Source organism: Vanacampus margaritifer, chromosome 6 (assembly GCF_051991255.1).
Source record: "Vanacampus margaritifer isolate UIUO_Vmar chromosome 6, RoL_Vmar_1.0, whole genome shotgun sequence".
NCBI classification, from domain to species: Eukaryota; Metazoa; Chordata; class Actinopteri; order Syngnathiformes; family Syngnathidae; genus Vanacampus; species Vanacampus margaritifer.
The window spans coordinates 27,513,355-27,539,286 of NC_135437.1; the positions used below are offsets into that span (position 1 = coordinate 27,513,355).

General features: G+C 38.2%; 1 protein-coding gene across 5 annotated transcripts in view; it reads right to left on the reverse strand.

Annotated features, from left to right (window-relative positions):
* Positions 1 to 25,932, reverse strand: part of lingo1a (leucine rich repeat and Ig domain containing 1a) — a 363,354-nt gene that overhangs the window by 197,486 nt on the left and 139,936 nt on the right. Inside the window, exon 1 of one of the 5 annotated variants that reach the window (XR_013294401.1) lies at positions 9,150 to 9,504. The exons of 1 other annotated variant lie outside the window; for it this stretch is intronic. The gene's annotated coding sequence lies outside the window, so the exon portion shown is untranslated. Of the gene's footprint in view, positions 1 to 9,149; positions 9,505 to 13,449; positions 13,545 to 25,932 lie in introns of those variants that run through there. 3 more of the 5 variants (XR_013294402.1, XR_013294400.1, XR_013294403.1) reach the window with 3 other exon arrangements.

Sequence of the window (25,932 nt, forward strand, 5' to 3'; positions counted from 1 at the left end):
TTTCAAGGGGACGCAAATGTAGGTATACAGTTATAAAAAGTAGATACCACGTAAAATAATATTTTAGAAAAAAACATTAATTCATTCATATACCTACTTTATTTAACCCCTCTAAATAATTATATGCTGTATATAAATTAGGCTTTACACGATTAGGATTTTTTGGCCAATCACTGATCGAGTTTGAAATAAAAGATAACCGATCACCGATTTGATCAGAAGATGGAGCAATAAAGCTATTTGAAAAACTTTTATATTTACTCTACAGTCGACCGCCGCCATTCGCGGAGGATAGGCACTGGCACAGTACTTGAATAAAAAAAAAATATAAAAATAAAATACAATTGACGCCCACTGTAATGCATGGAGAAAAATGCAAAATATCGAACGATCCTGATCCAGCCAATCAGATCGGTATAAAGTCTAATACAGTGATTCTCAACCGTGGTCCTCGAGTACCGCTATCCAGCCTGGTTTCCATGTCTCCCACAGCCAACACAGGTGTTTCAAACAATCCGCTAATCCTCAGCTGTGGAAGTTTCCCTCTTCCAACGCAAGCTGATTCCAATCAACAGGATCGTTATCAGGCTTATGCAGAGCTTGCTGATGAGCTGATCATCGATCAGCTGTGTTGGAGAAGGGAATCCTCCAAAACCTGCAGGACTCCGGCCCTCAAGGACCGAGTTTGCCCACCGCTGTTCTACGTGCACGGATTAGAATTAGCTAACAGCATTGAGCCGTCAATGTAGTGGTTATGGGGTGTGTATCAGAGTTTGGGGATTTGTTCATTCGCCACAAACGCAGTGTAGCCTATAAAGCACTTGTTGTTATGATAATGAAAAGCCAGAGTTGCCTTTGGTCCATCAGTGTATGTGGCAGGTTGTTTAGATGCAAGACAAAAAAGGAGTCCCTACTTTGACGTAAACCTGTCCCAAAAGATGTTAAGACATCTGTGAATTGTATGAAATGAGGTAGGAGGAAACGCAAATGTCTCATTTAAACACTTGGAGGGCAACGCAGTACAAAGGAAGACTGCATTGAACAGTTCAACAGATGGAGTATTAAGAAAAAGATACCGAAGACTCATTGACTGAATGTAAATTTGCATCCACCCTATATACTCGGATAAGAACGTAAACAGATGGCGAGGAGTCGCAGTGCGGTGCAAGAATGTCTGGGAGCACATTGTGGAAAATAAGTTGCCAGTCTATTTTTTTATTTTTTTTACGCCCACTGAATTCTCTATGAGGCCATACAAAGAAAGAGCAGCGCTTCGAGTTGTCAAAATAAATAAATAAATAAATAGGAACAATGGGACAACAATTCTTCTCCATAACAAATAATGAGTTGCCAGGTCAAAATCTTCCCCTCATTCAAACTTCATCTTTGTGTGGCTTAAGCTTAACATTAAAGCCATACAATTGTCAAAATATTCACTTTGTTTTAAATAACTTCACTGATGTCAAAAAAAAATGTTGCGTCATATGTCAGAAATCAAAATAGTGACACTAGAGACACCCGCGTGTCTGTACGCTGTCCAGTTCTACAGATTTTGCGGCGTATCTTGCAATCATTCCACACAAGTCATGATAAAGATAATTGCTTTGTCGTGCCTTTGAGATTTTGCGTTCAAGATTAGAATATAATCAAATTGAAAACTGCCAGGATGGTACGTGGAAGTGTCGTCGTACTCCAGCGTTCTTATTCAAATTTCCAAAGGCAGAAACTGAAAAGAAAAAATATAAAAAGGTGTATTCCCCAAACGCTCATCAGTGCAAATCAAACACAGTTGGACTTCCAACACCGCAGGGTAGATTATAATAGAAGGGGAGTCGTTGGGTTGCTTCAACATTATCTCCACACACTGCAGTGGGCCCGCTCGTTTATGTACGGTAATACAAAAATATGTGCGATTTATGTTTAATAGAGCAGCTGCACAATAAATTTTGTAGGGTTCATTTTACTCTAAACACAGTCAATTTGGTCCCACTCTAAATAGAGTCAAATTTGCACTTGGAAGAGAGTAAAATATTCAAAGTAAATTTTACTCGACGTATTTTTACTGTGTTCAAGAGAATTGGCCTATCCCATGACAAAAAACATGGGTTTTTAGTCAATAAAAATAATATAATAATAAAATAAAATAAAAAGTCAAGTAAATTTTTGAGGGAATTTTTTTAGTACATTTTATTAGTTAATTTAATTTAAAATAAATTAATAAAAATGTTACAGTAGGTTTGAGGAACAAACTCACAACCTCCAGCCACTCTACCACCTGAACTATGCCACTCCCACTGTTGTGCTAATATCCAAAAAGGTACGAAGATTCTAGCTGACAAGAGTGATATACGACCACGCAGTCGGAGCGGCTCGGGGAGTAGATTGGCTCTCCCAACCTCAATTTGTGCGTTTGTTCCTCAACCCTGGACTGACTTTATTATTAAACTAGTCAAATTTAGTCAACATTTCTCCTTGCAAAATTGACTTAGAATTTGAAATATTTAATCGTTTTTTTCACAGTAAAAAAATACTTTGATTCAAATTTACTCTGAATATTTTACTCTCTTCCAAGTGTAAATTGTACTTTGTTTAGAGTGGGACCAAATAGACTCTTTTAGAGTCAAATGTACTCTACAAAATTGACTGTGATATGTGCAGTCCAAATGGCAAGCAGGTACGAAAATATTGTTGTCAGTGCAGTTTTGACATTTCAAATGCATTCATGAAGCGCACATAATAATTTGCTCAATCTGAACATGTTACAATTGGCAAATCCCACAACAATATTGATCATCAAATCAAAGTCTATTTTTTTCCCAAAATGCTATAATTCTAGAAAATCTGTTTGGCTTTCTTTTAAAAGCAAAATAAGCACATTTGGTGGATGTTGTGCAATATTAACAACTTCATATTATACCAAGCGAAAACACAATGCATTACGGCTACGATACCCAGCAGTGAGCCAGCCAGGCGACAAAAGCACAACGTTTACTGTTGAGTGCACATTCGCACTGCTTCAATGAACTCGGAACCTGCTTGTAAAAACTAAAAAAAATAAAATAAAATAAATCACATGGAATCACATAAAATGAACCCTTCATACATTTTTGTGAACTGATGAACTGAAAATAAGGAATATGAAGTTCAAAATATAAATAGCCATTTGAGCCCATTCGATTTAGCAGTGTCCATACACAGTCCTAGTCAGAATTAGGAGCCAAAAGGTTGTTTTTCTGTACCCAATCGATTTTAAAATTGTTTAACAAAGTTAACGGTGTGCAATGATCTAAGTAGGTTCTAAACTTCCAGGAATAATTCGGTTGAACTTTTTCAATTCGCAATCCGAGTACAACAAGGTGATGTTTTGTTGGTCAATATTGCTTGTTAGTACAAATTTGAACCAATCTTATAGAGGTCGGCTCTGGTATTTAAATGTACAAATAAAGAAAGAAAAATAACCTAAAAGAAGTTGAGTATTCCGCACCGACTTTACTTTGAACTCTTCTTCATCCGCAAAATTGTTTGTGAGACTGTCAGGTGATGTCAACCGCACACAGCAGCCCCCCTAAGGTGACAATGCACTTCTTTTAAAAATAGCTCTTAATATTCTGGCAATTTATTCCACTTGAAGCACCCGCGATGAGGGAGGGATCACATAAAGTCTTATTTTTGCTATGAATACTTTATCGCCCAAATGCATGTGGTCAAACATGTTTTTTCTTCCGACGGAATTGAGTCTTTAGTCAAGGTGGAGGGAATTATGAACAATTCGGTAGTGTAAGCAAAAACTTTAGGGCTTCTGCGAGCAAGCAAAAAAAAATCTCTCAAGAAAAGCCTACTAGAAAAGCAAAACTTTACGTGGGGGTTAATTAGGAGCACTTTAAACGGTACACTGTAACACAAAAACAAAACAAAAAATATTTGACGGGGGGAAACCAGCAGCTTTGGTTACCAGGGAAATTCTGTTCAAAAATACAGTGGAAATGTAAACAACTTGTTAATTTTTTTTGGTATTGAATGTACAGTAAACAGTAACTGTTTCTAAATTTTACAGAACAAAATAGTATAAAAGTCGTATGTTCTTGGAAAATGGTACTTCATTTGTATAGTGCTTTCCTACCTTAACTGTGGCTTCATTATCTACAAGCTTAGTTTTAAGATATATAATATACAAGTTGTTCTGTAAAGTTGTTTGTATTTGCACAGTATTTTTTTTTTTTTTTTTACAGAATTATTCTGGTAACCACAACTTCCAGTTTTTTTTTCTGTAAAAACAAAAAGTTTTTAATTTATTAATCACCGTCACAAAAACCTGACATTTGAACAGGGATGTGTCGACTTTTTCTATCCAGAGATTAAAACCTTTTTTTCATATCCGAGATGTAGAGGCCAATATAGATATGTTGATTAATCTTCTCATCCGCCGTCCCTTCATTAAAATTCCAAATAGAACCTTCTCTTCAAAAGGCCCTGATATTAAGTAATAAAAGGATGAATATGATTATTAACAACACGGTCGTCACTCATCAATACATTGCTTGACTCATTTAAATTATATTTGCATGGCGTAGTGAATGGTTCCTATACAGCCAGAAACGCAGTTCACAGTTTCAGTTCATGGTTAAACCATGAAGCAAATAGCTCAAAACGTTTTTATTGCTTTTGACCATTGCATTTCCAAATTCCATTTTTAAATATTCTGTGAGAAAGCTTGCTTCCTGTAATGTTTGCAAGGATCCTTGTTCTCTGCTGAGCTTGAAGAAAAGCGCTGGAGATACGAACAAGAGCTGCTACTTAAATGATAAATATCTGTCAAGAAGCCCTTTCTGTCACGGGAGAGCGAGAAAAGCTTTGGCCCCGGGGCACTCCGGAACGGCGAGTGGGAAGCTGCTCATTCCCAGACGCCGGGACTCAAGTCGGACTAAGGAACGTTTCCACCACAACAAATTGAGAGTCCCGCTCAAAGTACGGCAGTGAACACATCAGGAGGATCTGGTTCACTCCAGAATGTGGCAGACGGAAACGTGTCTTGCTTCAAATGCTTTTAATGATTTGATTTGTTTGACACTGGCAGGCATATCAATGTAACAAGTTTTTTAATATTGCGGTTGTAGTTTGCAATCCGGCTCATTGCAGCATATTAAATTTGGCAATACCAAACCGTGAATGTACTATATTGATTGACTTGTAAAAATCGAATCGTGTAGTAAACAAAGTGGGTCAGAAATTGAGATGCAACAAACAAGAAGAATTTAATAAACACTTATACGATTGTAAAAATGTGTTAACCTGTCTATAACATTAAAACTGGAAATGTCAAAATGAGTGTGTTCATTTTGAGTTAATTTAAGGTTCCTTTAACGCCACACATTTTTTTTTAACGTGCGATAAATAACCGCCCCTTACTTGGATTGGGGGAATTCCAGTCACAACGCAGCAGACACGTCCACGTCAACATTTTGCAGTAATAAATGTAATAATAATGCATATATTTATGGAAACTAAACTAAATAAAGTTGAATTTTACAATTTTAAAAATGTGCAGAATTTCACAAGTTACTTCATGTTAAAGATTAGATAGCTCTTGATATGAAAAGAAAAATGCACTGAGCTGTCACCACCGTCTTACAAAGGTAATTATGCCATCTAGTGGCAGAAAAATGACCTCAACACAAATCAATATCAAACTTGTTCTTTTACAGTATATCTTTTTCATTTTAACTCATTTTTATGAATTATTGTGAAATTACTGTATCAATGACTGAAAGATGCAGCCATGTTTGTATTAGTTCCCACTTTTATGTTAACAAGAGTATGAAAACTTCCAAAAATATGTTATTGTACATTTAGAACAGGTATAAAATTTGCGATTAATTGTGAGTTAACTATTGAAGTCATGCGATTAATAACGATTTTAAAAAAAAAAAGCAAAATCAGTCAAAATCCTGTAAAACAGCCGGGAGCGAAGGGGGTTACTTCAGCGAAAATGTCTGTGAGTGAATGAGTTAAAAATGCAACATTTAAAAGCATTTACAAACCTAAGAATTAATGATATTCAAAAGCAAAGTAAAGAAATAAATATTAGCTTACTAAAATTACTGCCCTGCGATTGGCTGGCAACCAGTTCAGGGTGTACCCCGCCTCCTGCCCGAAGCCAGCTGGGATAGGCTCCAGCACCCCCGCGACCCTTGTGAGGAAAAAGCGGCCAAGAAAATGGATGGATGGATGGATACTAAAATTACGAAAAGAACATACCAAATGAAACAACATTTTGGAAAAACATTTTTTTTTTAAATGCTTTCAATGACTTTAGTCATTGGTATGAGTGAAATAAAGCTGAATTTTTTTAACCCGGATTTTGGACTGCAATTCTGTTGGCAGCTTATTCCAATTTGTTTGTAGCAAAACAGCTAAGCGCTGCTTCACCATGTTTACTTTGAGTTCTTGAATTCCACCCATTGGCCCGAGTCTGCAGACCTCAAAGCCCTACTGGGTTTATATTCAATCATGATTTATTTTCCGTGTTCAGGATTTAAACCATTCAGTGATTTAGAGGCCTAAAATCTATCCACAGCTGACTGGGAGCCAGCGTGACATAGATTGGCCAAATGCAAAATGGCTTATTATCCAGTAGAGTAACGATATAGTTATATTTAATGGATAAAACAAAGAAACCTACCAGTTACTTACTGTATGTGAGGCAAAGGCCCGCCACGAAGCTGGTTATTAGATACGTGCCCTGCAGGTCAAACGCTCAGATAGGATTTTCCGTAGCATTTAGCGGCAGATTGATTGATACTGCCTTGTCGCTGTATTGCAGTCCGCCATCTAATTCACTGTGCACAGTTGGAGCGCCACAATCTCAAAGTGTTTTCCCACGTACATTTGGTATCGCTAAAAGCAGAGAAGTCCGCTTCTTCAATTCGTTTGTTTTAAAACTGGCGAGGAAACATGCTAACCTAAGAAAGAGGACAAATTGTCAGAGAAGTAGGTCAGATAGGCATCCGTCCTCACGGCGGCTGCCAGTGGGAAGATAAAACCAAAATTCTCCACAGAAGGATGAGCTCCTAACGCCGGCCCTCGACACCAAAGAGACCAAAATTTGAGCCTGGCTGTGTAATCCCCCACTGCTTGCGCAACGAAAAAAGAAGAAGTTCGGATTCGATTGCGCTGTAGAGAAAAAGTGCAGAAATGCATAATGTGCTCATGTTGTGCCAGGACTGATAACACAATGCTGCCCAGATAATGGATAGAGACAAGATGGCGGAACAAAAGCAGTCAGCCAAACTGCTGTTTGTTTATTGGCCTTTGTCCAAAGTTAGGAAATGTACGCTCAGTTTACATGACATATTTTGGCAGTCTGAGTATTAAATTTTTTCAATTAATAATCATAATAATATTTTTTGGGTGGAATGTACTTTACATAATAAAAAAAAAATCCTATTGTGCTAGCTAATCAACTCATTGACTCCCAGCCATTTTCACTAAAAGCAACCCCCTTCGCTCCCGGCTGTTTTGCTGGGTTTTGACTGATTTTGCAAGGCCCACAGAATATTGTTTTCCTACTAAAACAAAGATTAGAGTCTCTTCTTTCATCTGGAAAAAAAAGTATATTGGTATTTTTTTTTTAGCAATTAGCATTAGAATATAGTTAAGTTTCATCATTATTCACAAACCTGTTGCAAACAATAGGAAAAAAGATCTTGTTGCAATATGGCCCTGGGTGATCTCTTATACTCTGCTGCCACTTGCTGGCCGTTTTTAGAGTCTCTTCTTTCATCAGGAAAAAAGTATATTTGTAACTGTTTTCGTTTTTGCAACAATTAGTATTAGAATATAGAATATATATTATTAAAAAATCTGTTGAAAACACTGGGGAACAAAGCTTGTTGCAAGATGGCCCTGGTTGATTTCTTATACTCTGCTGCCACCAACAGGCCATTTTTTGTAACAACTACCATTGCTTTAAGCGATCTCTTCTACTTCACGAAAAGCGTGGGTACATAATTTTCCCGAAATGCTTTGTCGATACTTGTCATTGGTTTTCCAAATTCACAGAGCCACAACAGACGAACGAAAGAACCACATGTGGCTCTCGAGCCGCAGGTTGCAGAGCCATTAGCCATATAAAAATGGATTGTGTTTATTTCCCAAAACAAAGTGCCGCATGATTCAATGTCATTGCTGGAGCCTCCTACACAAAATGACACGCTTTGTAATAAAGCCAGCGCATTGCAAAGCATCACAGCCAGTAAGTGTTTTCCTTGTGGCAATAATGCACAATACAAGTGAGATATGCGCCATTCTATTAGGCGCCACATCCACCCCTTGTGTCCTCTGCACTGCCTTTTTTTTTTCCTTCCTGCGGGCCGGTGTGACAGCCATTATAGATGGGCGAACCAATTACTGCTTCCACACTATGCAATATTTATGAAACACTTATCCAACGGTCTGGGGGTTAATATTTCATCCACAGATACGACACAAGCGTGCAGGCAGAGCGGAGCGACAAAGGCAATGACTTTAAATACCTCACGCGGCAAGAGCAGCACATAACGTAACGCTCTTGCTTCAATGTCATCGGATCGGCTCTGTGTTAGCGGGCCTGATTAATGACGACCCCGGCGGTGCCTGCTGTGCCAGCTTTAGGTCCACTGTATATGCGGGCCAGTGGCCTGAGGCGCCGAGGCGGACAGATTAGTTTCTCAATAAACAATCTGCCAGCGCCTGCCTGGGTCATTTTCAACAGCAATTAGACGCCGTTAGTGGTCGCGTGACGTATGCGGATAAATTGCTTTTGGCCTCCTGACTGTACCGTAATTGTAATCCTTATCGTTTGCTCTCATGTGGCTGTGCTTCATTACAATAAATTTGGAGAACGCCACCACCAGCACTGCTAGGGACCATTTTAAAGATGCTTTTCTGAGGTTAGTTTAGAAACCACAAAGGTTTTCACAAATGTGGATAAATGCAAGTGGCTATACTAGTTAGTACAAACCAAAACAGGACGACTTAGGTTAGCTATGACGATACTTGACGCACAAATTTCCACATATAACATACACAATGCACCCACACCAACTGGACAAACACAACAGACTAAGTTTGAATGTATCCTAAGTTTGAATGTATCCTCACAAGTTTCTTACCGTTCAGGCCGTTTGTCCACACGATGGTGCGGTTTTGGAGCTTGAAACCGATCACTTTTGAAGTGAAGAACTCCAGAGTGGAAAGATTTCAAAACGCGTCCCGTACTCGTCCGTCTGGACACCATATGCAGGATACTCCTCCAGTGATGACGCCCACTGTCGCAGATTGATGCCGTGTGCGCCAATTTTCGCATGACTACACGCGAGCCGTCAGTCTGTCAACAACAATGGCGGATAGCCGTGTCGTAGTCGATTTGCGCGGCCTCCTTAGCTTGCTTGTGCAGCAAAATTTTTGCTTCTTTATTCCCACGTTCAACAAGCGGTGTTGTACTTAAATCTACCGCCATTGTCACTTCTCCTGTGTTCGTCTTTTTCATGTTGTTTTGATACACGCAAAGCCATGTTTGTTCTGTAGATTGCAATAAAGTTTTTTTTTTTTTTGTGGGGGGGGGGGGGGGTTGTCTTCTTCGCTGTTTTTTCTTCTACGCTTTCCCTGTAGCTGTGCTACAGCGCCACTCCAGACTTGGCATATACATTACAGCCATTAAACGTCCTCAGATCGACGTGGTTCGACATAACGAGCCAAGGGAAGAAACCAGGAACACATGATAGAAAACACCAACCACAGACAAAAACAACAAAAACACTCATAACAAACAAAAAGCCAACCCCTACAGAACCAAAACATGACATGATACATAAAATTAAAAAACAATGACAACAATTTCAAAGAAAGATCGATACATCCCAATATAGAATTTTTCCTTAAAAACTCTTTAAAATAATGGCAATATTCTATCACCTTTTTTCCATTTGTTCATAAAATATATATTTTGTATAAAATGGACAATAAAATTGTAATAAATAAAATAAAACGAACAATACAATGTTTTTGTGTTTCCAATTTTTTTTATATATTAATTTTATTTATTTTTAAAGGGGGGAAATGGACATAAGTGTTTCCATTTTTTTCTTTTGTGAAAATGGAAAAAAATGGGGTGGAAAAAGAAATAAGTAGTTCCATTTCTTTGTATTATTATTATTTTTTTTTATGAACATTTTTAAGAAATGGGGGAAATGTTCCGATACCTGGTATTGGTACTCTCCTATCCCTAATTTATTTAATTGTGATGTGAATTAATATTTGACTATTATATAATTTGCATCTTTACTTGGCTGACTGAATTGCTTCAGACTTGTATCGAGGGATCGGAAGCTTTTCAGGCGCAGGAAATGGTGATAGTTTCAAACAGGGGTTAAAATGATGGGTTTTACTGTAAAGTAGTTCTGTCACTGTCGAATATTTTGAGAATTGATTAAGCTATTGATTATTCAATCGATTAATCGACTAATCAGGTTCATTTTACTTTTGCATTAAAGTATATTACAAAAACTACAAAAAATTACAATTACAAAATTACAAAAAAAAAATTTGATTTTGTACTATGTTACCGGTTCGGTCATTGTTCTCCAAAGTAAAATCAGATGTATGCTAATTATTTTGATTAAACACAGAAGATAATCAGTAAATAATTACTGTTGATGTGCAGAAATCAGAGGATTTGGACAATTTTAAATAAAAAAAATGGCTACAATTGATAACTCGCTTATTAAAACAGTTGTCGATTAATTTGATAATCAATTAATTTTGACAGCTCTACTTTAAAGTATCATTTAAAGCATGGTTTGTGTTTCAAAATCGGGTTCCAAGCCTCGGTTATGATTTCAAATTAGAATTAGGGTATCAAATTAGGGCCTGGGTCAAGGTTTCCAATTATAATTAGGGTTAGGATTTTAAACTAGGGTTTTAAGCCTGGGTTACGGTTTCAAGTTTAGTTCTTCAGACAGAGGTTTGAGTTTCACGTCTTTACTGTTCTCTCAAGAGTGCCAAGCCAGTACACCAGTCTTTAAAACACACAAAATGGTAGACCAACTTTAATCATTTGTGAAATACTGTCCAAAAATAATCTGAGATCAGACGCAAAACAAAAGTTATACGAGCATCAGGGATGGGTCGGGCTGCTGGCGGAGGTGCGCAACTGTGCAAACAAGACTTATTTGTGTGTGATCCTGCAAGAAGATACATTACAAAATGGTAAACATCGCAAAGTTTGAACACGGAATGGAGAAATCATGTACGCAAAATGAAAGTCAACAAATGTGCTGGCGAGTTATTTTCACTGGTCAACAGTTGGCGCATGCAGGACACAGCAGCGCCAAATCACTTTTTTTTCACCCCATTGTTGGCAAATTAACAGTAATTATGCTTGACAGGCACAGCCTTCTGCGGCATCACAGCGTGCATATACAACAGGAAAGGCCGTTACTGAGGGAAAACAAAGTGCCTTGTGGTTTTATAAGCCCATTAAATTGTGAAATCCATTTTGAGCAGCAGATCTTCTTAACAAGCCTACAAGGGCTGCCGTAATCCGGTCTCCATTTACAGCTCAAATGATTCACAGCATCATTTGCGTCCACCTGATTAAATGGACACAAACCAAGTCCCGCTGAAAAGTTAGTCCTCGATATTAACAAGTCATTAATCCGTCGCCTGGCGGAAGAGTTTTGCTTCAATCAAAAGTACCACATGGTAGGATTGTTCCCGCGCTTAATATTCCGAAATGTATAATTTACACAAATCCACTCATGGTCGTCAAGATTTCCCAAAAGAGATTCATGCTTCGTGTTCATTTTCAAGTCGGAGAACTTTTCTGTCAATTTATTATTCATTGCATCTCGGGCCAAGGGAAAATTAATTCCTTACATGAAGACATGTGTAAAGGCGAAGGAGGCCGACTCGATTTGCTTCAACTCACGGGCAGAGAGGCGGGAAAAGCGGGGGGGGGGGGGGGGAGTTTTGTGGACCACTCGCGGTCACAACAACAAGCATGTATTAGCGATTTGCGACGGAGAAGACACGACTGTAATGGGGGGGAATTATGCTTACTTGAGTATGTAATCGCTCCCCACCAAAAGTCAAATAGATCAACTAAACAACACCTTAAATAATGCTCACTGACTTTTCTTGTTGGTCTTAATAGAGCGCTCACAGATGACCATCCTGGTCATCAGGTCATCTTGTGCACGGAGAGACCAAACTATAAACAACGCATATCCTGAGCAACCCTCATGAATTGAAAAGAGACATTTATTATTTTAAATTCCATAACCCAAAGTGCAAGAATCTATAAATGATGAGGTTTAAAATTCCTTCTAGAATGTACACATTGTGTATAAATACGTAAACAAGCATCATTTTGAGACTCAGTGCAATAAAACGGATCATTGATGACCCAAATCTCACTCCTAATTCAACTGCCGGCTGATATTCCACGTGGCGATTTTTCTCCAAAACGGCTTTTGCAAATTGCATTTTCCCTTTTGAACATGAATTTTAATCACAGCATTCCCATCCAGTCAATACTGCACATGCATCACCGATGGCATCATAAAGCTCCGTCCGCCATTTAAACGCTGACAGAATAACTCAGCGTAAATATTTATTAGACATTATTGAATCATGCTCAGTAGTTTACTGCTTTTGTTTTCCGATGACATTCATTTCACTGTCATTGTAATACAACATACCAGATCATAAAAGGGCCTTAAGTGAGAATCTAAAGTCTCTCAGAATTGGATCCATACTCTGTACAGGTTGATACCCAAACCCTCATATATATGTATATAATAGGGGTGTCAAAATGAGTGTGTTCATTTTGAGTTAATTTAAAGTTCCTTTAACACTACTATTTTTTTCACGCGCGATTAATGATTGGATTGCCTGTACTGGGGGAATTTCAGTCTCAACGCAGCAGACACGTCCACGTCAAAATTTAGCAGTAATAAATGTAATAATAATGCATATATTTGTGGAGACTGGGGTCAAGTTGAATTTTACAATTTTAAAAATGTGCAGAATTTCACAAGTTACTTCATGTTAAAGATGAGATAACACTTAATATGAAAAGAAAAATGCACTGAGCTGTCACCAACATCTTACAAATGCAATTATGCCATCTAGTGGCAGAAGAACGACCCCAACACAAACTTTTTAATTTTAACTCAATTTTATGAATTATGGCATTTCTGTATCAATGATGAAGATGCAGCCATGATTCTATTAGTTTAATCATTTTCCCCACTTTTATGTTAACAAGAGTATGAAAACTTCGAAAAACATATTTTATTGTACATTTAGAACAGGTATAAAATTTGCGATTAATCGTGAGTTAACTATTGAAGTCAAGCGATTAATTACGATAAAAAAAATTAATTGGCTAGTATATCTGCATTCCGATCTCATTTGTGATGTCGCCACATCGTGAAATTGAAATCTTGTAGCAGCCCTTTAAACTTGACTTTGCCCGAATGTTGCACATCATGGTTGATGAATCCCTGCAATAAAACATTTTGTGTTAAAATAATATATATACATATGCATATGAGTTTTACAGTTTTGTTTGCTATACTTTTCCCCTTTCTGCTCATTATAAGATCTGTGCAGAGATTTCAGAAGTCAGCCTTCATGTGCAATTTAAATTTAATCATTGCCAGGTAGCCACACTGTTGAATCGCAAAAAAAAGTGTGAGTGGGTTTGAGGTGAAGAGAAAGAAGAAAGTGAAGCGAGACATGAGGGAGGACGAGCCGGCCGCGCCTGTGGAGATTTTGCCGTCCAGTCTCAATGCCATCTGACAAAGGCTCTTCTTTAGATTGTATAAGGAAGATCAAATGTCAGGCTCCGTCTCCGTGCAGCCGCAGCACAATGTCTGATGTCAAGTGGAATGTTCCCTGGACAACAATGAGCTCGCCATCTGTACGCGAGGTGCTGCTGATCTTGGCACACAATCCGTGTAGCAAATATGCAAAATAGGATCTTCAAGGAAAGCCTGACAGAGCGTAGTGGTCTCATTAAAAGTTTACTTGGAGGAAACGCTTCTTTTGCCCCCCCCCGTGTGCAATCGAACCAATTACAAGCAATTCACATTTCACCTTTTAAAAGTTTTTTTTATTTTTGTTTTTCCCAGTCAATTTTTTTATATATAAATATATATATATATATATGCACTGGTTGATATATTATTATTATTATTATTAGCATTATTAGCATTATTAGCATTAATAGCATTATTAGCATTATTAGCATTATTAGCATTGTTAGCATTATTAGCATATTAGCATATTAGCATTATTAGTTAATATCATATCAATATCAATCAATATCAATATGATGATGATGATTTTTATTTTTATTTTTATTTTTATTTTTATCTTTATTTTTATTTTTATTGTGGGGATGCTCTAAGCATTCTTATTCATCATAGTATTTTATTCTCCTCACTTTTTTACCGTGCAATAACTTCCACATAACACATCAAATTTAAACCGTTCAAATTTCAACTTCAAATTCACACCGCCTTGGGAATATATCATCTGATTCCACATTAATTACAGTACTGGCACAATTTGATGTTAAATATCAACTTTTCCCCATTTATTTTCAAAGGGACAGACATTTTCAGTCCCACTTTTCACGCCCACTTTCCATACGTACAACTTCTTAACTTTTTATTCATTTGTCATTTAACTACAATTAAAATAATTTATATTTAAATTTTCTTCATAGGCATTCAGCTTAGCATTCAGCTATCAGCATCAGCTTCGAGCATTCCCATGCAATTTAGTCTAGTTAGTAGTAGTAGTAGTATTATGCCGTTATATTTCCTCGGGATTTAGTGCAATGGCCCAAGATGACTTTGCCTATAGTTATTTTTGCCTTATAGATAACTTTAATGTGGAATAAGCTTTTAAAATAGCACAAGTCCTTGCTGTTAGCCACATTCTTTCCTAAATTACCAGATGGTATCCTGCGGTGTAGTGTGAGATGTAAGATATTGCAGTCGGTGGAACGTTATCCGACCCGGAATTGTATCCAAGGTGAATTGTCTTCTTTGCATCTACAAAAGTGGCGGGACAAAATTACAGATAGGCCGATATGATTTTTCAGGGCCGATACCGATGCCGATTATTAGAAGTCAAGGAGGCCAATAACCGATATTTGAAGCCAATATTTTTTTTCCAGTAAAAAGGGGGAGGGGGGGTTAAATGTTGGTGCAAGTATGTTGAATGAACAATTTTTCAGTTATTTGGAAACTTAAGCAAGTAAATACCATAGCTCTCTATAGTTTTCCGCAGTAAAGATTTTTTTTTTTCCCAAATTTAAAAATACCTGACATCTTTAACTTTCACATTGCTTTGTTTTATTGTCAAACAAAAACAAATGTTTCAGAAGGTTCCCAGGGTCAGTAGCGTCTCTTATGCAGTTAACTGAAAATTAAATGAATATCTCCCTGAGATTAAACTTGTTTTAGATTGACTTTATATCGGCCGTCACATTGTAAAAAAGAGGCCATACTGATATTCGTTGAGAGGAACCAGTTGAGGTGGCTCGGGCATCTGGTTCGGATGCACTCCTGGACGCCTCCCTGGGGAGGTGTTCCGGGCATGTCCTACCGGCGGGAGGCCCCGGGGACGACCCAGAACACGCTGGAGACACTACGTCTCTCAGCTGGCCTGGGAACGCCTTGGGGTCCCGTCGGAGGAGCTGGCTGAAGTGGCTGGGGAGAGGGAAGTCTGGGCTTCCCTGCTAAAGCTGCTGCCCCCGCGACCCGACCGCAGATAAGCAGAATTGAAGACGGAACAGAACGAAATGGAACTGATATCCGTCAGAATGTTCAATATCGGCGACTTGCTGTCGACAAAATGTTGTGTATGATTACGATGTTTTTAAGCCCCTCACGATTCATTTGATTTGGAGTCATGAGAGGCATCATGTTTTGTTTTGCTCAACTCATGATTTGCCAAAATGGAAATGACATTATTTTTTTTTGCATTTTCATTTGTATGAATGAAAATCCTAATGAGTTTTGAATATTACAATAGTATCGCATCTACTGCAGACAGATGATGGAAGTGCACCTTAAAGATCAGCGTCAAGATGGTAAGATGCTAATAATATGAACTCGCAACCCCTGCTAAAGTATTGACGACAGCTTTGACGGCCGTTGCAGATACAATCTTCCATCGAACGCAGTGCCAGAACCCTGGAAGGCGGCGTCAGCCACTAATCCTCAATTATGGGCATCGTTAAAAAGGCCTGATAACTTGTCACAAGTAATTCACCGGTCGGCTGCAGGAGACTCCCCCCCCGAAAGACGAGCACGGCAGTCATCTCATCAACGCGTCCCCCGAGTCGGCAAGACAAGATTTGGTAGGAAAACAAAAGCCTACAAGCCAAATTCTCATTCTCTTCCCCGCCAAACTCGCCGATTGGATCGTCAACTATCATCAGAGCCGCGCAGACAGACGGAGTGAGCGGAGGAGGAGAATGAAGTTGAGATTTACGGGGTAGGTACCAGTCCGCTAATGTTATTTCACCCCAGAGCCAACCTTGGCCATATCAACAGCAAAGTGTGATGAAACAGCCCCAAGTGACACGCCATGAATCACGGCGCAGATAAGTCTTAACCGAATTACTCCCGAGGAACGGCCACACTTCACCGACGTTTTCAACTCGGGTTGTTGTTTCAAAGCGCTCCATTTCTGCTAGGGGTGTCAGAATGAGTGCCTTCATTTGGAGTTCATTTCAAGTTCCTTTAGCGCCACAAATTTTTTTAACGTGCGATTAATGACCGCCCCTTACTTGGAAAGCCTTTACAGAGGGAATTCCATTCGAAACGCAGAACACACGCCCGCGTCAACATTTTGCAGTCATAAGTAAGTGTTCGGTTTAGGTGAACGGTATGGGATTTTTTAATAGGTTTTAGGTGAACTAATGAATACGCACTCACACGCACGCACACACGCACATGTACATACAAATACTCACCCACATACAAAATAAAAAATAATTTAAAAAATACATATAAAAAAAAGAGAGAGAGAGAGAGAGCAATGATGATGACATGTCAAATCGGTAAAATTACCGAATGAACTCTCCAGAAAAAAAGAGGAAAAAAAAACAAAACATTTTGCAGTAATAAGTAATAAGTCATAAGTAAGTGTTCGGTTTAGGTGAACGGTATGGGATTTTTTAATAGGTTTTAGGTGAACTAATGAATACACATTCACACGCACGCACATACACATACTCACCCACATACAAAATAAAAATTAATTAAAAAAAGATATATAAAAAAAAAAGAAAAAAAAGAGAGAGAGCAATGATGATGACATGTCAAATCGTTAAAATTACCGAATGAACAATACTGAGCTCTCCAGAAAAAAGAGGAAAAAAATAATAATAATAAAATTAAAATTAAAACATTTTGCAGTAATAAATGCAATAAGTAATAAGGTTCGGTTTAGGTGAACGGTATGGGATTTTTTAATAGGTTTTAGGTGAACTAATGAATACACACTCACACGCACGCACACACACATACTCACCCACATACAAAAAATAATAATTAAAAAATATATATATATAAAAAAAAAGAGAGAGAGCAATGATGATGTCATGTCAAATCGGTAAAATTACCCAATGAACAATACTGAGCTCTCCAGAAAAAAAGAGGAAAAAAAATACAATTAAAAAAAATACAATTAAAAAAAATAAAAAACAACATTTTGCAGTAATAAATGTAATAATAAGGCATATATTAGTGGAGAAAGGGGTCAAGTTGTATTTTACTATTTAAAAAATGTGCAGAATTTCACAAGATACTTCATGTTAAAGATTAGATAGCTCTTAATATAAAAAGAAAACTGCACCAATGTCTTACAAATGCAATGATGCCATCTAGTGGCAGAAAAATGACCTCAACACAAATCAATATCACACTGATGGAAAAAAAATTGATCTATTGCTGATCAAGCTTTGACTTCTTTTGTTTCGCTAGCGGACGGCGTGTTTGCTGGAGGGCAAGTGCCTCGTAAATGCAAAACACAAGCTCTTTACAGACAATCTTGCTGATTTCTTGCGACGTCTCCGCGGTGTAGCTGTCAAATTGAATCCGCACGAGGTTGGCGTGACGGGTGCAAAGTTGCGATCACCGTCTCTGCTTTTCTCTGAAAATGAGCGTAATATAATTTGATTGTAAACACATTATGGAAATTATTGTCCGTTTGATGCGGACTGTCAGGCTGGTGCGCTTCAGGCAAAACCGCATAAAGTGTTTTCGGATGACAAAGAGACATGTCACTTTTCAGCACTGCTGGGGAGCTCTTGAGCAAGACATGTAACCCTGGGGGTGGCAGGGATGGGGTGGAATAGCGCGGTGTGTTTGTGTGTGTCGGGGGGGGCTGTCCTGCTGCCACGCCTGACCTCTGATCTCCCTGCCGGCTCAGAGGAAGTGACAGGAAAGAGAATTTTTTGCGGTCAGCTGAATACCAGAAATTGCCGGAGGGAATATTGTGAAGCATCAGAATACCAAATGTCTGGCAGAGAGCGAGCGAGAGATGAGGAGAGGAGAGCAAGTCTGCCGGAATTACAGCTATCAGTCTGGGAGTTCTGAATGAGACGGGACAGGTGAAAGTCAGTTTATACACGGCCAGCTGCTTTGACAGGTGTTCCCTGCGCTCGTGCCGAATGACATCATCCCCCGTCCGCTCATTACGGCTTCATCTCAACGGCAAACGGTGAACTTGCGTGAGGAGAAACCGACAGGAAACAAGTCGTTTCACCAGATGGGCTGTCCGGAAAGCCTGGACGCAAAAAGGCAAAACGGCATATTTCCATACATATTTTCAACATCGGAGCATGTTTTTTTGGCTTAGACTTACGATACGAACACTGACTATGTTTACATGCAGGCAACAACCCTTTCAAAACCCGAATATTGGCAATATTCGGGTTTTGAAAGGCCATGCGAACAGGCGCGATAACCCGAATAAAAGCCCTGGGTTACTTTCATAACCGGAATTCTCGCTCATATAAACTCGTTCGGAATACCTCAATCGATTGTTTTTCGCTGTGGGCATGCTCGCTATTTTTCTTCTTCGTCTTCTTCTTCGCTTATTTGTTTCGCAAGGAATCTTGGTCTATGTAGTCACGAAAGTATGAGTATGTGCCTCTGGCGTGTAATACTCAAGCTCTTGTCAACAAACATGACGCTTGCAGCAAAGAACCACATTTCTGGAACGAGGAGGAAACCGACTACTTTTTTTAGCATGGTGCGTGACATCAATATTTTATATATATATATATATATATATATATATATATCTTTTATTGAACGCATAGTAAATTCAAAGCGGAAATGACGTTATTTACGTAATTACGAATCGAGCACAAATGAGCGTGTAAACGGGAGTAACTCTTTCCGCCACGCATTTAAACGTGTTACCTCCATTGATTGAGAAACCGGAATTCTGACCTTAACCCGATTATCGACTGCATGCAAACGTAGTCAGTGTACGGTGGCAGTGAACTCACTCAGCTCACTTCACAAGCAGCAAGTTGGCAGGAAAAGAGCATTCAAGCTGTTTGCTGCCAAACTAAACAAAGAGAATTACCGTGATTATACCAACCGCATAACGAGGCCTTAAAGGCTCTTAGCTTAATGCTAACACATAATAGGAAACAGCATTGACAGGCTAATAGTGTCTACTGTATTTGGTGGGGTTATAATATTGGAATGATATATATTAACACTATCCTCGCTTAAAAGTAAACATTGATAAGGTTTCTCGAAGTTTTTAACTCCTTTCCTGCCGGTAACGTTAATTCATGTTAACGGAAATCCCAACGAGTACTGCCATCAACGTTAATTTACGTCAACTACGTTTTTTTTTTTTTTCCCAGTGGACATCGCAACGTCTTGGGCAGCTCTGGTTTCATGAATGAGCTGTGGAAAAAAAAAAAAGAAAAGAAAACACCCACTAACTATGTCCAGCAAATGGCACCATTGTATCGCTTTTCAATGGGATAATGACAACATGGCGGATCTTAGGAAATACGTTTTCAAGGATGTGGTGAACGCTCAAAGATTTTGTCACATGAAATCGAATTCAAAGAGCGTCACTAAAAAAAAAAATATTAGTGTCAAAGTCACTGTTGTGTAGAAAATGTATCTCTTCACAAAAAGCTATGTGGCAACAAGATATGTGGCAAGGCACTACTTTTTTTTTTTTTCTAAAAGAAGCTCCTAACTCACTTCAACGTGGTTTCTTGGTTATCAAAATGACACGAGATAAATAACAAAGCAAGTTCTGTTAAACTCCCACTTATTCTCAGCTGAGAATTAGGAAATTTGACTGGAATTTAATAGTTAAATTTGACGGGCCAATTTCTGTCTGAGCAGTTTGCTATCATGCTTGGGGGCATTTTGATGTCAAAGTCATGATAGTAAGACACCTGGGAAGTGTGTTAAACATTTAAAAAAATGTACAATATGTCTTCTTTAAACTAAAAATCTACGGGTGAAATGAGTCTCCTCAAGTAATTCGAGTACCTCGGTTAAAAAAATGCTCATGGCATTTTTTCTTTCTCGGATAAGTAGCCAACATTAACATTTGTAAATGCTATGCATGACAGTCACATGGTGCCAAAAGAAGTTAGAAGGCCAACTTCAAAATAAACCTGACCTTACCAAATCATTTATGGACAATAATGCCTTCTCGACATCGTGTCATGGCAAAATGGATGACTTGACTTGAGGCGCCTGTGCTAGCGACTAGCTGTGCTAGCGACTAGCTGTGCTAGTGTCTGGCTGTGCTAGCGGCTGGTAGTGCTAGCGGCTAGCGGTGAGATTCTGATGAAAGCCGTCAGATAACTTTTCAAAGGCAGTATAAAAGACGTAAATGACTCTGAATGAATCACACTTTGATGCTGACAGTTGAAACACTTGGAATTCCTAACCGGCAAAATTGCTACTGTGGTTCTAACGTCTGTCAGAAATGTTGATTATCTAAAAATGAATGTCTTGTTTTCCCCTTATTTTTTTAATGAAAGAATGGAATCCAAACTTTTATGTCGCCATGTTTACGGTGGTCAAAGCACACAATGAATTTTCTGTTTGCCTTGAAAGATGAGTGAAAATGCTCGAAATCTTCTTGTTGTCTTTTTGGATAACATTAGGCAGTAAAAGATGTAATGATAGTCTACAGTAGCAGGCTACGGTACACCACCAAATAGCAGCGTGACCTTTAAGGGGACACCTTGGCCAAATGATCTGGCAAATGTTAATGTGAACCGTGACTAGCTCAGTTTCCAATTAGGTTCGATTGCCCTTTTACCATAGTTGAATTTTGCACTTTTGTTTGTCATTGTTTTATTAAAAGAAAGGAGCACGCTTAGTGGGCTAGCGGCTGTGTTTTTGAGTCACACGGTCGAATGAAAACAACAATGGCTGACAGCCTTGCTGAGCTCATATTAGACTTGTTTGTTATATTAAAAAGTCCAGAATACAAATGGCATTCGTTCGATTCACCTGCCGCTTTTTTTTTTTTTTTTTTTTTTACTGCATCCCTCCTGGGGTCTGATTTTCTGCAGTAGGAACTCCGTGACATTCACTTGTGCTTTACCTAGCCAGGCATACAGGAAACTTTGTGACTTCCCAGTTCCCCGGATCACACGTTAAATCCAATTTAAAATGATACATTAATTCTACATGGAGAATAATGTCGAGGAATTGCACAATATGGTGCATTCTTTGGGAGTCGTAGCTTGAGTGTTTGCGCAACCCTAAAAATAAACAAGATAAATGAACTGTCACCCCGAATGAAGCATGTTTTCCTTTACAACATCCGCACGGATAACACAGATGATTTAGCATTTGGACCTAAAAGTGGGGAGGATGATCAGATGAGAGCGGCGGAGGCAAAATGCGGCACTATTCATGCATGCCGCTATTGTCCCCAATAGAAGGTCTTCAAGACGCACGGCAGGCGAGACTTAGCATTTACGTCCCGACAGAAGGATGATGAAAAGGACAGTCGAGAGACGACGGTTCCTGCCTGCAAATAATGACGAAGGCGTCTCCAGTAATGTACGACTAAAATTAGCAAAAGGGACGCGAAAGATGCCAAGTGACAGCAATGCTAGTCATGTGAGCGAGACGCATTAAAGTTTGGCAAGACAATCGCAAACGATGCGAATGAAAAACAAGAGCAATGCTGGAGAGCAAAACCGTCAACTGTCGCTACTACGTCCAAAATTCAATTATAAACATACTGATAATAACGTTAAAGTGCACCAAGATATTGTATATATTTGGGTTGTCAGGCGATTCATTTTTTTAAATCGTAATTAATCACATGACTTCAATAATTAACTCCTGATTAATCACAAATTTTATATCTGTTTTAAATGTATAATAAGATGTACAATATTTTCATACTCTTGTTAACATAAAAGTGGAAAAAAATATATAATAGAAATATGGTTGCATCTTTTAGTCATTGATACAGTAATTTCCTAATAATTCATAAATTGGGTTAAAATTAAAAAAGATGTACTGTACTGTAAAAAAAAACAATTGTGTTGAGGTCATTTTTCTGCCACTAGATGGCAAATTGCATTTGTAAGACAGTGGTGATAGCTCAGTGCATGCATCTAATCTTTAACATGAAGTCACTTGTGAAATTCTGTACATTTTTAAAATTGTCAAATACAACTTCACCCCAGTCTCCACAAATATATGCATTAATATTACATTTATTACTGCTAAATTTTTGCTGTGTTGCGACTGGAATTCCTCCAGTATAGGGGTCATTAATCGCGCATTGAAAAAATTTGTGCTGTTAAAGGAACTTTAAATTAACTGAAAATGAACGCACTAATTTAGACACCTCTAGTATATATATATATTTTATATATGCAATCAGAAGAAAGTGAAAACCTGGAGTAATTAAGACAAACTATTATTTTCAAATGGTGATACTTGTAGAGCCAAGTATTTGTTTATGGTTTGTAGTAATTAATGTAAATCAAAGAATAAAATAAAAGAGCCGTGAATATCATTGCATAAAATAAATGAAGCACTACAGATGGCATCTTAAACAAGCAGGGAACACCAAAACGTCATTCATGTATCTGATTATTTGTAACATGTTATTCCAATTATCAAGATTATTTTTCTCGTTCTGTAATTCAAAAGAAAAAAAAAACATATATGATTATGCATTTGTAGCGTGTATTTCTAGTACTAGCTCTAAAAAAATACCAATAATACTTATTATATACTTATACTTATTTTTTTTATCCAATCATCCAATGTCATTTGTGTTGTTTTGTTAGACTTTTATGATAGTTATAGGGTGTCATAAAGAACACTTCTAGTGTTCTTTTGAATAAAAACTAGTAGCATTGTAGCCACCACCAAAGCATGTGGCCCATGAGTGGCACTAAAAATAAATAAATAAATCTTCCCTTGGCCTCACGCAGTCCAACAAGCCTTGATCCAAATCTGAAGTGACACCTCATAAACAGGTTGTCAAAAGGCTTTACCTTGATTTTGTCTGTCATGTTGTCCATCTGTCTCCCCCCCCCCCCCCCCCCCAAAAAAAGACCTCACTCAATAAATTAATTACCTAGCACGCCGTTGGCTGCTCATGCGCGCAGCATCTCCTAATATTCCTTTGCGACACATCCTGGCTGCTGCTCGAGCGCACCTGGATGCTTCAAGCCTGATGCTGAATGATCACCTCGGTGAAAGTCGGTCCTCCCGGTTAACAACGGTCACCTTTATTTGGGTGTAGTTTGTTTAAACAAGTAGAGCGAACCACAGCATATTCGCCCTTCGCTATTCAGGAATTCACATCAAACATTTTTCTATTGGACTTATCCTCAGCTATTTGGTGAAAAACTCGTCTATCCACATATTTTTGTGCTCCTTCTCTCCCAAGATGTCACTAAAAACCTAGCTAATAAAAAAGTAGTAATTGGAATCAAGGATGTACAGTGGTGCCTTGAGATACGAGTGCTGTATATATATATAAAGAATTACATAATTTAAAACAACTACAGAGCCTCCGCTAGCTTAATGCTAACATACAACGGGAAACAAAGTTAAGTGTGTGTTATGAGAATACTGAACAAACTGTTATGACAAATTATGCCTATGCTAACCTGTATCTTAAAATACTGATCGTGATTTTACATGTGTATCAACTGCTAAGCAAACTTTTTTTTTTTTTATTCTATTTGTTTATCAGCGTATATTAGTAAGATAATGTTTAATTAGTAAAGCTGAAAGAGGAGGTGAAAAGCTTATTTTGCTAATTAGCAGCCAGTGGCGCAACAGGTGGCTGTGTTAGTCTGCTAACTTGCTGCTAGCTACCGTGAACGGCTCACGGACGGATACGAGTGCTGTATATATATATAAAGAATTACACAATTTAAAACAACTACAGAGCCTCCGCTAGCTTAATGCTAACATACAACGGGAAACAAAGTTAAGTGTGTGTTATGAGAATACTGAACAAACAGTTATGACAAATTATGCCTATGCGAACCTGTAGCTTAAAATACTGATCGTGATTTTACATGTGTATCAACTGCTAAGCAAACTTTTTTTTTTTTAATTCTATTTGTTTAACAGCGTATATTAGTAAGATAATGTTTAATTAGTAAAGCTGAAAGAGGAGGTGAAAAGCTTATTTTGCTAATTAGCAGCCAGTGGCGCAACAGGTGGCTGTGTTAGCCTGCTAACTTGCCGCTAGCTACCGTGAACGGCTCACGGACGGATACGAGTGCTGTATATATATATGAAGAATTACATAATTTAAAACAACTACAGAGCCTCCGCTAGCTTAATGCTAACATACAACGGGAAACAAAGTTAAGTGTGTGTTATGAGAATACTGAACAAACAGTTATGACAAATTATGCCTATGCTAACCTGTAGCTTAAAATACTGATCGTGATTTTATATGTGTATCAACTGCTAAGCAAACATTTTTTTTTTAATTCTATTTGTTTATCAGCGTATATTAGTAAGATAATGTTTAATTAGTAAAGCTGAAAGAGGAGGTGAAAAGCTTACTTTGCTAATTAGCAGCCAGTGGCGCAACAGGTGGCTGTGTTAGCCTGCTAACTTGCCGCTAGCTACCGTAGACGGCTCACACTTTCCTTTGTTAGTGTTTTTTAACAACAACAACAACAAAAGTCACCACTTACGCCTTTTCCTTGTGTCGTTTTCAAACTGATTCCGTACATTACGTCCACGGATGACAAACAACTTCATCCCGTTCTTTTCTCGTCACCATAACTTCAAAGATAACACAAGCTCCCGTGGCTCAAATGACTGAAACCCGTTTTGCTACAATATTGTGACTAAGACTGTGCGAGCAGAGTCACAGTGACCCATTGAGCTTTTTCCACTTATTGCACCTCTCACTATCTTGAAAGCGGCCGAGGGCGCAAATCAACAACCAACCTCTTACTGCACTGAAACTGTAATCCTGCGAAATAATCCCAATTTTTACCAAATGTACCTGCAATCTGATCATGTTTTTCTGTAACTGTATCTGTTACCTTCTAAGACTGAATATAGGAAAATGGAAAGTACACTTGCACACACATAAAGTGGAAGTCAACCTTAAATATTTCTTGACAATAATATTTTATATGTGACCTCACTAGACATTCTGAATGAATATTACATTTGTGCAATATGAATTATGAAGCAAAATCCAGCCATTTTTATCCATCTCAGGGGGCGGCCATTTTGCCACTTGCAGTCGACTGAAGATGACATCATAGTTGCTCAGGTCTCAGGTAACAACCAATCACAGCTCACCTTCAGAAAGCAGGTGATCTAGTAGATTTTGTATCCAAAAATA